We start from the raw sequence: 11,822 nt of genomic DNA, 5'->3' as shown, positions 1-11,822 counted from the left end.
CGCGCATCAAGGCGGGCTACGAGGTTATTTCTGTTCGCCCCTATGTCCCGACACCTACGCGCTGCTACCAGTGTCAGCGTTTCAATCACACTCGACAGTCTTGTTCCAATGCGGCTAAATGTGTCACTTGTGGCAGGGATGCCCATGAGGGTGACTGTCCACCTCCGTCTCCTCATTGTGTGAACTGTCAGGGTGACCATGCCGCATCCTCCCGCGACTGTCCTGTCTATAAGGACGAACGTTGCATCCAAGAAATTCGTGTCAAAGAGAAAGTGTCAACCTCGGCTGCTCGCAAGCTATTGGCTAGTAGGAAGCCCACGCTGCTCCCAGCGGGGAAATACTGTCCTCGCCTCTCCTCGGACTACCCGGGAGGTCGCAACCCAGACATGCGATCTGACCTTCAGCACCACGGTCGTCCGTTCGGCCAGTGCTAAGATCGCGCGGTCGACGTCTCCTCTTCCTCCCATCACACCACAGACACCAGCCACTTCCTCAGCTTCTGCTAAGTCGAAGACACCGAAGTCAGATGCACGGTCCTTCAAGAAGGAACCATCCCGTGCAGACTTCCTCCGTCCCTCGACCTCCCAGCCTTCGACCGATACTTCCACCAAACGTCCTTCCAAAAAGGCGCATAGGAAGCACAGTTCTCCTTCCCCGCCACGGCGCATCTCTTCTCCTGCGCCACCCAGCGGTTGCCGCCCCAGGCCGTCATCCGTTTCGCCTGGCCGCACCGCCGGTAGCCGTACATCTGGCCGTTCACCGGCGGAGGAAGCTCCCCCTCCCGGCCATCCTCCCGAGATGGCCGATGACCCTATAGACCCCATGGACGATGACTGTCCGCCTACTGATAGCGGCGGCAGTGCTCGCTCGAAGCCAGGCCCTAAGCGGCCTTCGAGGTGACCCCTTCTCTCATCTTCCTTTTCTTACGATGGCACTTATTCACTGGAATATTCGCAGCATTCGCTCCAACCGAGAGGACTTGAAGTTGCTGCTCCGCTTGCATCGTCCGCTCGTCGTAGCCCTCCAGGAAACGAAGCTACGCCCATGCGATCACATTGCCTTGGCACACTACACCTCTGTGCGTTTTGACCTACCCCCTATGGTAGGTATCCCAGCTCATGGAGGGGTTATGTTGCTGGTCCGGGATGATATTTACTACGATCCCATCACGTTGCACACCGGCCTGCAGGCAGTTGCCATCCGCATTACTCTCCCCACTTTTACGTTTTCCTTTTGTACCGTTTACACTCCATCGTCATCTGCCGTTACCAGGGCAGACATGATGCAACTTATTGCTCAGCTACCTGCACCGTTTTTGTTAACTGGAGACTTCAATGCCCACCATCCCCTTTGGGGTTCTCCAGCCTCCTGCCCGAGGGGCTCCTTGTTAGCAGACCTTTTCAACCAGCTCAATCTTGTCTGCCTTAATACTGGCGCCCCTACTTTTCTTTCGGACACATCTCATACCTATTCCCATTTAGACCTCTCTATATGTACTCCCCAACTTGCACGCCGGTTTGAGTGGTATGCACTTGCTGATACATATTCGAGCGACCACTTCCCGTGTGTTATCCATCTCCTGCAGCATACTCCCTCTCCGTGCTCCTCTAGTTGGACCATCTCCAAGGCAGACTGGGGGCTCTTTTCTTCCAGGGCGACCTTTCAGGATCAAACCTTCACAAGCTGCGATCGTCAGGTCGCACACCTCACGGAAGTCATTCTCGCTGCTGCTGAATATTCCATCCCTCACCCTACTTCTTCTCCACGTCGTGTACCGGTCCCCTGGTGGACTGCAGCATGTAGAGACGCTTTACGTGCTCGTCGACGTGCTTTACGCACCTTTAAACGCCACCCTACAGTGGCGAATTGTATTAATTATAAACGATTACGTTCTCAGTGTCGTCGTATTATTAACGAAAGCAAGAAAGCCAGCTGGGCTGCTTTCACAAGCACCTTCAACAGTTTTACTCCTTCTTCTGTTGTCTGGGGTAGCCTGCGCCGGCTATCTGGCACTAAGGTCCACTCCCCAGTTTCTGGCTTGAAGGTCGCGAATGAAGTCCTTGTGGCCCCTGAGGCTGTCTCCAATGCCTTCGGCCGCTTTTTCGCCGAGGTTTCGAGCTCCGCTCATTACCACCCTGCCTTCCTCCCCCGCAAACAGGCAGAGGAGGCTAGGCCACCTGACTTTTGCTCCTCGAATTGTGAAAGTTATAATGCCCCATTCACCATGCGGGAACTCGAAACCGCACTTGGCCGATCACGGTCCTCCGCTCCAGGGCCTGATTCTATTCATATTCAGATGCTGAAGAACCTTTCTCCTGCGGGTAAAGGTTTTCTTCTTCGTACATACAATCGCATCTGGATTGAGGGACATGTTCCCGCATGCTGGCGCGAGTCTATTGTTGTCCCGATTCCTAAGCCGGGGAAGGACAAGCACTTGCCTTCCAGTTATCGACCTATCTCACTTACCAGCTGTGTCTGTAAAGTGATGGAGCGAATGGTTAACTCTCGATTGGTTTGGCTGCTTGAGTCTCGACGCCTACTTACCAATGTCCAATGTGGATTTCGTAGGCGCCGCTCTGCTGTTGACCATCTGGTTACCTTGTCGACCTTCATTATGAATAACTTCTTGCGGAAGCGCCCGACCGCGGCTGTGTTCTTTGATTTGGAGAAGGCTTACGACACCTGTTGGAGGGCGGGCATTCTCCGCACCATGCATACATGGGGCCTTCGCGGTCGCCTCCCTCTTTTTATTCGTTCCTTTTTAATGGATCGACAGTTCAGTGTACGTGTGGGTTCTGTCCTGTCCGACACCTTTCGCCAGGAGAATGGGGTGCCACAGGGCTCAGTTTTGAGCGTCGCTCTGTTCGCCATCGCGATCAATCCAATAATGGATTGCCTCCCAGCTGATGTATCAGGCTCCCTTTTTGTGGACGATTTTACCATCTATTGCAGCGCGCAGCGTACACGTGTCCTGGAGCGCTGTCTTCAGCGTTCTCTTGACCGTCTTTACTCCTGGAGTGTCGCCAATGGCTTCCGTTTTTCTGCCGAGAAGACGGTCTGTATTAACTTCTGGCGCTACAAAGAGTTTCTCCCACCGTCCTTACGACTTGGTCCCGTTGCTCTCCCAATCGTGGAGACAACCAAATTTTTAGGCCTTACCTTTGACAGGAAACTTAGCTGGTCTCCACATGTGTCATATTTGGCCGCCCGATGTACCCGTTCTTTAAATGTCCTCCGTGTTCTCAGTGGTATGTCGTGGGGAGCGGATCGAACCGTCCTACTTCGTCTATATCGGTCGATCGTCCGCTCCAAGCTGGATTATGGGAGCTTTGTATACTCCTCTGCACGGCCATCCATCTTACGCCGCCTCAACTCCATACAACATCGGGGTTTACGACTTGCGATCGGAGCATTTTATACCAGTCCCGTAGAGAGTCTTCATGCTGACGCTGGCGAATTGCCGCTCACTTACCGGCGCGATATACTGCTTTGTCGGTATGCCTGTCGGCTACTGTCAATGCCCGACCATCCGTCTTATCGTTCCTTTTTTGACGACTCTCTCGACCGTCAATACGGGTTGTATGTCTCTGCCCTGCTACCCCCTGGAGTTCGCTTTCGTCGCCTCCTTCAACACCTTCATTTTTCACTCCCTGCAACCTTTCGAGTGGGCGAGAGCCACACGCCACCTTGGCTCCAGGCTCAGGTCCGCGTTCACCTTGACCTCAGCTCGCTCCCAAAAGAGGTCACCCCCAGTTCGGTCTACCACTCCCGTTTTTTGGAACTTCGTTCGAAGTTCATCACCATGACTTTCATTTATACAGATGGCTCTAAGACCAATGACGGGGTTGGGTGTTCCTTTATAGTCGGGGCACAAAGTTTCCAATACCGGCTCCATGACCATTGTTCGGTCTTCACAGCTGAGCTCTTTGCCCTCTACCAGGCTGTTCTTTACATCTGCCGCCACCGACATTCTGCTTATGTCATCTGCTCAGATTCCCTGAGCGCCATCCAGAGCCTCAGTGATCCGTACCCGGTTCACCCTTTCGTACACCGGATCCAACGCTCTCTTCAGCGGCTGGTGGACGTCGGTCCGCCGGTTAGCTTTATGTGGGTTCCCGGCCATGTCGGTATCCCTGGGAACGAAGCTGCAGATGCCGCGGCCAAGGCTGCGGTCCTCCAGCCTCGGACAGCTTCTTGTTGTGTCCCTTCGTCCGATCTTAGCAGGGTCATTTGTCGGCGCGTTGTGTCGCTGTGGCATGCCGATTGGGCTGCACTTACCGACAACAAGCTTCGGGCCTTAAAACCTCTTCCCGTGGCTTGGACGTCCTCCTCACGCCCTTCTCGGCGGGAGGAGGTCGTTTTAGCAAGGTTAAGGATTGGACACTGCCGGTTCAGCCATCGCCATCTGCTGACGGCTGCGCCGGCGCCGTTCTGCCCATGTGGGCACTTGCTGACGGTTAGACACATTTTAATGTCCTGTCCCGATCTTAACCAACTGCGCCTCGATCTTAACCTGCCTATTACTTTCGATGCCGTTTTAGCGGATGACCCACGAGCAGCTGCTCGTGTTCTTTGTTTTATCAATTTGACACACCTTGCTAAGGACATTTGATGAAGTTTTTTAATCCTATGCCTGTCAGTCTGTCTTTTATTGTGTTTTTCCTTTTAGTTGTTGTTGTCAACTTGTGGCTCGCGGTGCATTTTTAGAGTAGTCAGGGCGCTAATGACCATTGAAGTTGTGCGCCCTAAAAACCACAAAAAAAAAAAAAAAAAAAAAAAACAAACCTGCCAACTTTTACGCTTTACCCGTAAAATTTATGGAAATTGCAGCATTCTACGAATGGACGGCGTCATTTTACGACTTCGCGGACAACAATTTGAAACGTTAACATTCGACCATCAGCGCACTTCCACACAATCGATTGTTTGCGTGTGGCGAAGGCAAGTCTACTCTGGTCGATAACTCATTCATTGATATGATTGGTACTTTTAATCATGTGATGTTTGTGTCGTCATTGGAATTGAATTTAAAGCCGGTATAATAGCTCTTCCATGTGAATCTTACGTGTCGACAGGCTCTGCTCAGCAGATTCTTTTTCCGTTCCGTTCGCTTGTTGTGTTTTAACCCATATTCTTTGACCACTTGTAGACCAATTACATTCTATGCGCGCGCGCGCGCGTGTGCGTGTGCGTGTGCATTCTTTGCTCTCGAGGTTGGCGTCGTGTTCATTTAATGATTTAAGACTTTGTGTTCTTTGATATGTTTCAATGAAGTGTTTGACCACCTTGAGTGTTCACGTTATAATTTTTTGTGACGTTCAGTATTCCAGGTTCCTTTCGATGTTTCAGTACGTATCGAGGTATTTGTTCTCGGACATCTTCATACGCTATATTCCTATTGTAGGATTCATTAATAAATCCAGCAAGAAACAGTATTTCCAGACATTTAAAAAAGCATACTCCGTTGATTTTCTGTGCATACTAAAATCAAGAGAAGAAGAAAAATTTGCCTTGTGCACGGTCTGTGGACGTGACATCAATATTGCACCTGGTAGAACAAACGATTCAAGTAATCATGTGAAGCGTGGTAAATACATAAGGTATGTTAAATCGAAGGAAGATGACAAGACCATTAGCACCTTTTTTTTTGCCAAATCTGAATACGTTGACAGCGACGTAATTTCGGCCGAGTATCTGTTTACTTCCTTTTCTGTGGAACACAAAGTGCCCATATGTGCGGCTGAAAATGCTGGTGCTTTATTTGAGATGATGTGTGGCTTTCTGCTCCAACACTGCACCTTTTATGATAGGACACAAAAGTGGGGTTTCAGCAGTTATGCAGAAAATTCAATTAGATATTGCCATCACAAGTTGCATTTGCCACCTGATTAATCTAGAAACTGAAAAAGGTGCTGGAAGATAACCACTTAGAGTGGATGAGATCATTGTTGATATATTTTATTTCGTAGAGAAGAGTGTCAAAAGAAAAGAATGCGTCCAGAAATTTCAGAACTTACACAATAAAGAGGCAAAGAAGGCAGTAAGTTGACTGTGGCTTATCACAGCCAACAGAGGAACACATCCACTGAACGTGCCTTCTGTGCTAGAGTGGGCCGTCCACGCTGCGTGAGAATCCTAATGCCGATGCGGCACGTTGGGACGTGTCGTCCTTTCTCGCCTCGGCTTCACATGTCGCAACTTTCTCCTGCCGCTTCCGAGCCCTGCTTTCTACTCGCTCCGGCGCGCCGCGCCGCGATAGCGTATCACACTTTGAGCCTCCCGCGTAGTGACGCGAGTTGCTTGTGAACTGTTTTTCTGTTCTTGTTCGTCTCAGCATCATAGCGCTGTGTATGTATGCGGAAAGAAATGTCGTTAGATTTGTCAGGCTGCCACCTAAGGTAATGGAAAATTGAAAGGAACCACCACTACTACGATCAAGAGACCGTGCCCATCCCCGAGGGCAAGATACATGTCTCTCGCCTAAACCTGCGAATTATTCGTCGCGTTGCGGAGGCAGATGTAGGGAGTTAGGACTCTGCTGTGATGTGCTCCACTGCGCCGTCTAGTTTTCACGGTCTCGTATCATGAAACCACGTCGCGTTGTGATATCTAACCTGTCTCTGAGGCGTGGCGCAGCAACCGTATTTGGTCATTCGCTGCTAGGCATACACATCACTATCATCCCCTTAATTATTATCCTTGAACTGAACATTGCAGGAGACCAATTTCTTTGTAATTAGGACCAGAAGGAAGTTTTCCGTTGACATTGGACGTCATACAAAACATCTTACGGAAAGCCTTTATTTAGGTTGACTCCACGTACTGATTACAATAACAAAATCGAAAATATCTGCAGAATTACCTAAGAAATGCCTCTTGACAACTTTTAAGAGTGACACACAGTTTACTGTATAATATGTAGCTAGCGTCTGGTTTGGAAAACGCTGAAACCCTGCCGTTCTTCTGTTGGAAGAGAGCGTGAGCCTCGATATACCACAGTGGTTAAGGCACTAGGCTTACGTTCAGGAGGAGAGAAGTTTAAATCCCTGCCCGTCCGTCGGTCTCCAACAGAAGCGGTGTTTCTAAAAAGATAAGCAAGGAAAGAAAATTAGAAGTCATTTGTCGACGCCTAGGTCTCTAGGGACTGAGCACTAGCTCGGAGTGGACAAGGTTTGGGGAAGAAATCCTCCATTTCTTTATTGAACGAAAGGTCTATAATTCATCTGAAGTAATTTTACGAAGCCACAGAAAACCTACGTCTGAATGGTCGGATGAGGATTTGAAGCCTGCGCCTCCAAAATGCTAGTTCAGGGTCTGAACTACTACAGTTGGTCAGATGCTAGTGAACCTAAGAAAATGCTGGAGCTCTCAAAAGGAGCTGTTCCTCATCGGGTTGATGGACGGGTAGAGGTCAGCGGGTGTACTAATCTATCAGATGACTCATTTCTTTCTAAATTTTCTTCTTGCATTGCGATGTCAGATGGCGTCGATATATTTTTGTTATTGTACATGTTCGTCCTCTCCATGTTGAAGCATCCTAGAAGAGATATATACCTTATCATGCAGATTCCATAGGAAATGGGTGAGGGAAAAGTATGTGGCTGACACTGCGGCCTATGAAAATTAATAAGCAGCTTGTAGTTTACCATCAAAGCAGTTGCTTTTTGCTTCCTCCTGAATATGGATTTCAGTGTGACAGCGTATCACTGGGCTTGGCTGTTTCAGTAACGTTAAAGAAACTGAAGTTTTCGTGTGTTACGTGAATCACATTTTCACATACGCAAAGTATTTCCGTAAGTGTTCTGTGGGTGGTGTGTTGGAGAAAATCGTTCTATGTGTACTGAGGCACCAAGCGGCACGCCTTTTTTTCACTGTAGACATTTTGTCTTGGTAAAGAGGCATCATCGACATCTGTGTGAAACAGTCTCCCCCTCTGCTCACTCCCCCCCCCCCCCAACACACACACACACACACACACACACACACACACACACACACACACACACACACTCTCTCTCTCTCTCTCTCTCTCTCTCTCTCTCTCTCTATTCGATTTCTAACTAAATAATGCCAGTCATGCGCTTAAAAGTGCCGACCTTCACATTATTTTTTCACGTGTGTTTTCTAATGAGTCGGCACTTTATTCTGAATAGGTATTCACTGCATGATGAAACTTTACGTTCAGACGTACTCTACTTGTGCCCATGAGGTGTTTTTCTTTTTTGTACAGTGCGCTGAATTCCAGACCAGAGTGTTATGTTATGGAGTTAAATCGAGAGAGCACTACTGTGTATAGTCAAGGGAATAAGTAGGTAGCAGCAACTGCGCCAACAAAATTGTTTGTTGTCAAACGCTGACTTCCGATGTAGTTGCAGATATAAAAAGAAAATAAAATATGTTACAACACTCCAAAGAAAACTCCGTTGATGACATACATAAATAAAGAAGAGCGATTTAATCTACAAGCCGTCAGTTTTCAGCCAGTATCATTTTGCATATCTGTTAGTCAAAGTTTAGAAATATTGCGTTTTAAAATTAACGCTTAACCTTCGAATGACTGCGAACTCCTTAGTAATGAAATTCAATTGTGATTTTGGACTATGGCTCGTGAGCAGTTAGTGGCTAACGCATGTGTTATGGCGCTCGACTTACAGGTAGCCAGTTTGAATCAATGCGGTGGAAAAAAAAAGTTTCCATCTCCAGTAGAGGAGGCTGAATTCCTGACCGCCATCCTTTGCCCCGGCGTCATGGGTCACATTCCAAATCTTTCCGCACTGTCTCATCGAGTGTGGACATGTGGCACGATTGCTGGGGGTGCGCCCTTCGCACGTAAACGGTAAGGCCGGCGGCCCCTTTAAGGTTTTCTTGAAGAGTAGGCTTTGTTATAAAGACAAGTGCTGGCACTTCTGATTCCTTTAGGGAATCAAAAGGCATGAGACAGGGTAGTGTCCTGTGACCACAACTGTACAACATCTATGCAGAACATGTCATTAGGAAAGCTCTTAATGGTTGGATCAAAGGAATCTCAATTGGTGGAAGAACTATCAGCAACCTCCGTTTAGCTGATGACACTGTGCTTTTAGCCAACAGCGAAGATGAAATTGCTGAGCTACTAACAAGAATAAAGGACATCAGTCTAGCATATGGATTAGACATGAACCTCAGCAAGTGCAAACTCGTGTTAATTGATCGAGAAGAACAGATCCAGCTCACAGATTGATTGAAGGAACTGGAAGTCGTGCATTACTTCATCTGTCTTGGGTCAATCATCTGCAGCACTGGAAGTTGTGAAGATGAGATAAGAAGACGGATCACACTAGGGCGAGTGGCTATGAAGCAGCTCACCAAGATCTGGCAGATCAGAGCAATAACAAATAGCACAAAGATCCGGCCAGTTGAAACACTCGTGTTTTCTGTCTTCTTTTATGGTTGCGAAACGTGGATACTCAAGGCCAGAGACAGACAGCGCATTGATGCGTTTGAGCTTTGGTGGTAGCGTAGGCTGTCACGCATAAAATGGACCGAAAAAACACCTGAGTCCATTCATTATTGAACAACTCGATATCTTTTGAACAAATCGATATCTCCAGATGCCTTTCTTCTCGAGTTACCGAAAAGATTCTCTAGTTCTTTGGCCAAATTGTGAGAAGAGATGGAGAAAATCTAGAGAAAATAATCTTGCAAGGAAAGATCGAGGGCACGAGACTCAGAGGAAGAGCAGCGAGCAGATGGATAGATCAAATGAAGATAATCTCCGATCTACCTCTTCAGCAGGCACTAAGAGAAGATGGCAACCGTCCGAGATGGAGACGCTTGGTTCATGGGGTCACGACGCACAGCAATGAGCAGAACGACTTATGACGATGAAGCTTTGTACTGGCGTCGAGTTACAACCTCTCCTTTCATTATCGTTGTTATTATCTTCCTAATCAACAACGACAAAGACCCGGCACTACACTATAGGCTGCGTGTTCTCGTAAGTCACCTATGGGAAACAGTTAGACACCAAACATTAGACGGTTTTTCTTGAATTCGGGCCATGACAACGCCAACGTTAGCTGGCGGCGAACTTATAATGAATAAAAACAAACTGGTGAGACCGACAGAAAATACTAGTGTTTTATTAGAAGACATTTTTGTGTCATAGGATAATGACTTTTCAGTAGACGGAATAAAACCATCTCTTCTTCGCGGCTGCAAATATCTACTCCCTGGCCGCGTAGTTGGAATTACCGACCGCAGATTGATACACTCTCACTTCCGGACACACATGCCGGCCGCGGTGGTCTAGCGGTTCTGGCGCTGCAGTCCGGAACCGCGGGACTGCTACGGTCGCAGGTTCGAATCCTGCCTCGGTTAGTTAGGTTTAAGTAGATCTAAGTTCTAGGGGACTTATGACCTAAGATGTTGAGTCCCATAGTGCTCAGAGCCCCAACTTCCGGACACGTCGTCGTCGTCGTCCCCTCCATGTAAGGCCTGATGATCTAGCTTTAAAGCGCGTGCCTGGAAATCGAGAGGTCGCAGGATTGAATCATTGTTCGACAATATAATATTTCAGCCTGCCTTTACCCTGGCCTACACGTATCTATGATGCGAAGATTCTCCAAGAACTACACGTATTTAGGATTCCACATCGAACTGTATGTCCTCTTTCCCCGGTAGGGTTACGTTGAACCGGCCTCCAATTGAAAGATTTGCGACAGGCCGTATAGTTACTTGAAATTATTATGATCACCTACAAAACTATGATGACGCTTGACTCCATGCCCCATTTACGAGTCTGCTGCATCTAGGGAAACTTTATATAGCACCACAGTAGAGCTATTCCAGCCCTTCTTTACTGATTACTGATACTTGACTCAATTTATCTAAGTCCAATTTGGAGAGTTAAATACACTATTGCGAGGCGGCATGCGAGATAAAACAAAATCGCCGTATTAAGTTATCGGTTTCCTTCGTGCGTAGAACAACCATGGTTTCGGACAAAAAATGTTGTGTTAACATAAAATTTCGTTGCTTCTAAAATGTAGGAAGTACATTTACCTGACATCACCTCGTAGGGACATTTCTTCAAGGAGCTATGTTTAATACCAAAAGTGTCACAGTTCATACAACCTGTTATAAAAGTCCACGAAATGTATTCACAGTTGCGAATATGGACTACCATCCGCCATATAACGGAACGACGTCAATGAAATTTTGTGCCGGAGTGGTTGACGACATACGGAAGTTTTGGTCTGGCCGTGAGTCGTGCTCGGATAGCCAAATGGTAAGCCAGACGGCTGTAGTCGCTAAATGCCTGTTCCTTCGGACATGCATGCATGTCTTAAGGAAATTTACATAGTAATTTGGAATAACACAGGCACTAGAATATCGTGTTACAGAGTTGTCGTTGATAATCAAACTCATTATCAAAGGAACAATAATGTGCGTAAAGGCAGCATTAGGAGATGAAAATTCGTCCTTGGGAAAGACTTCTTACAGAACATAAACGTAAATAGACTGAGGAAAACTCTGCTTGTCAATCGAATGGGGTAAAAATAACTCCACAAACGTCTGTAAGTTTCAGTTATTATTCTTTGTTTAATTATATTCTTAAACTGAATTTCTGGTCATTATTATTTACCCAGTACGTTTTTTTGCCTGAGTTGATACTACCAATCTTCAGCTAACTTACCGAGCGAGGTGGCGCAGTGGTTAGCACACTGGACTCGCATTCGGGAGGACGACGGTTCAATCCCGTCTCCAGCCATCCTGATTTAGGTTTTCCGTGATTTCCCTAAATCGTTTCAGGCAAATGTCGGGATAGTTCCTTTGAAAGG

The sequence above is a fragment of the Schistocerca cancellata genome, chromosome 5, assembly GCF_023864275.1.
Source record: "Schistocerca cancellata isolate TAMUIC-IGC-003103 chromosome 5, iqSchCanc2.1, whole genome shotgun sequence".
Taxonomy (NCBI): domain Eukaryota; kingdom Metazoa; phylum Arthropoda; class Insecta; order Orthoptera; family Acrididae; genus Schistocerca; species Schistocerca cancellata.
The sequence above is the reverse complement of the archived record's forward strand: the minus strand, read 5'-3'. Positions refer to the sequence as shown.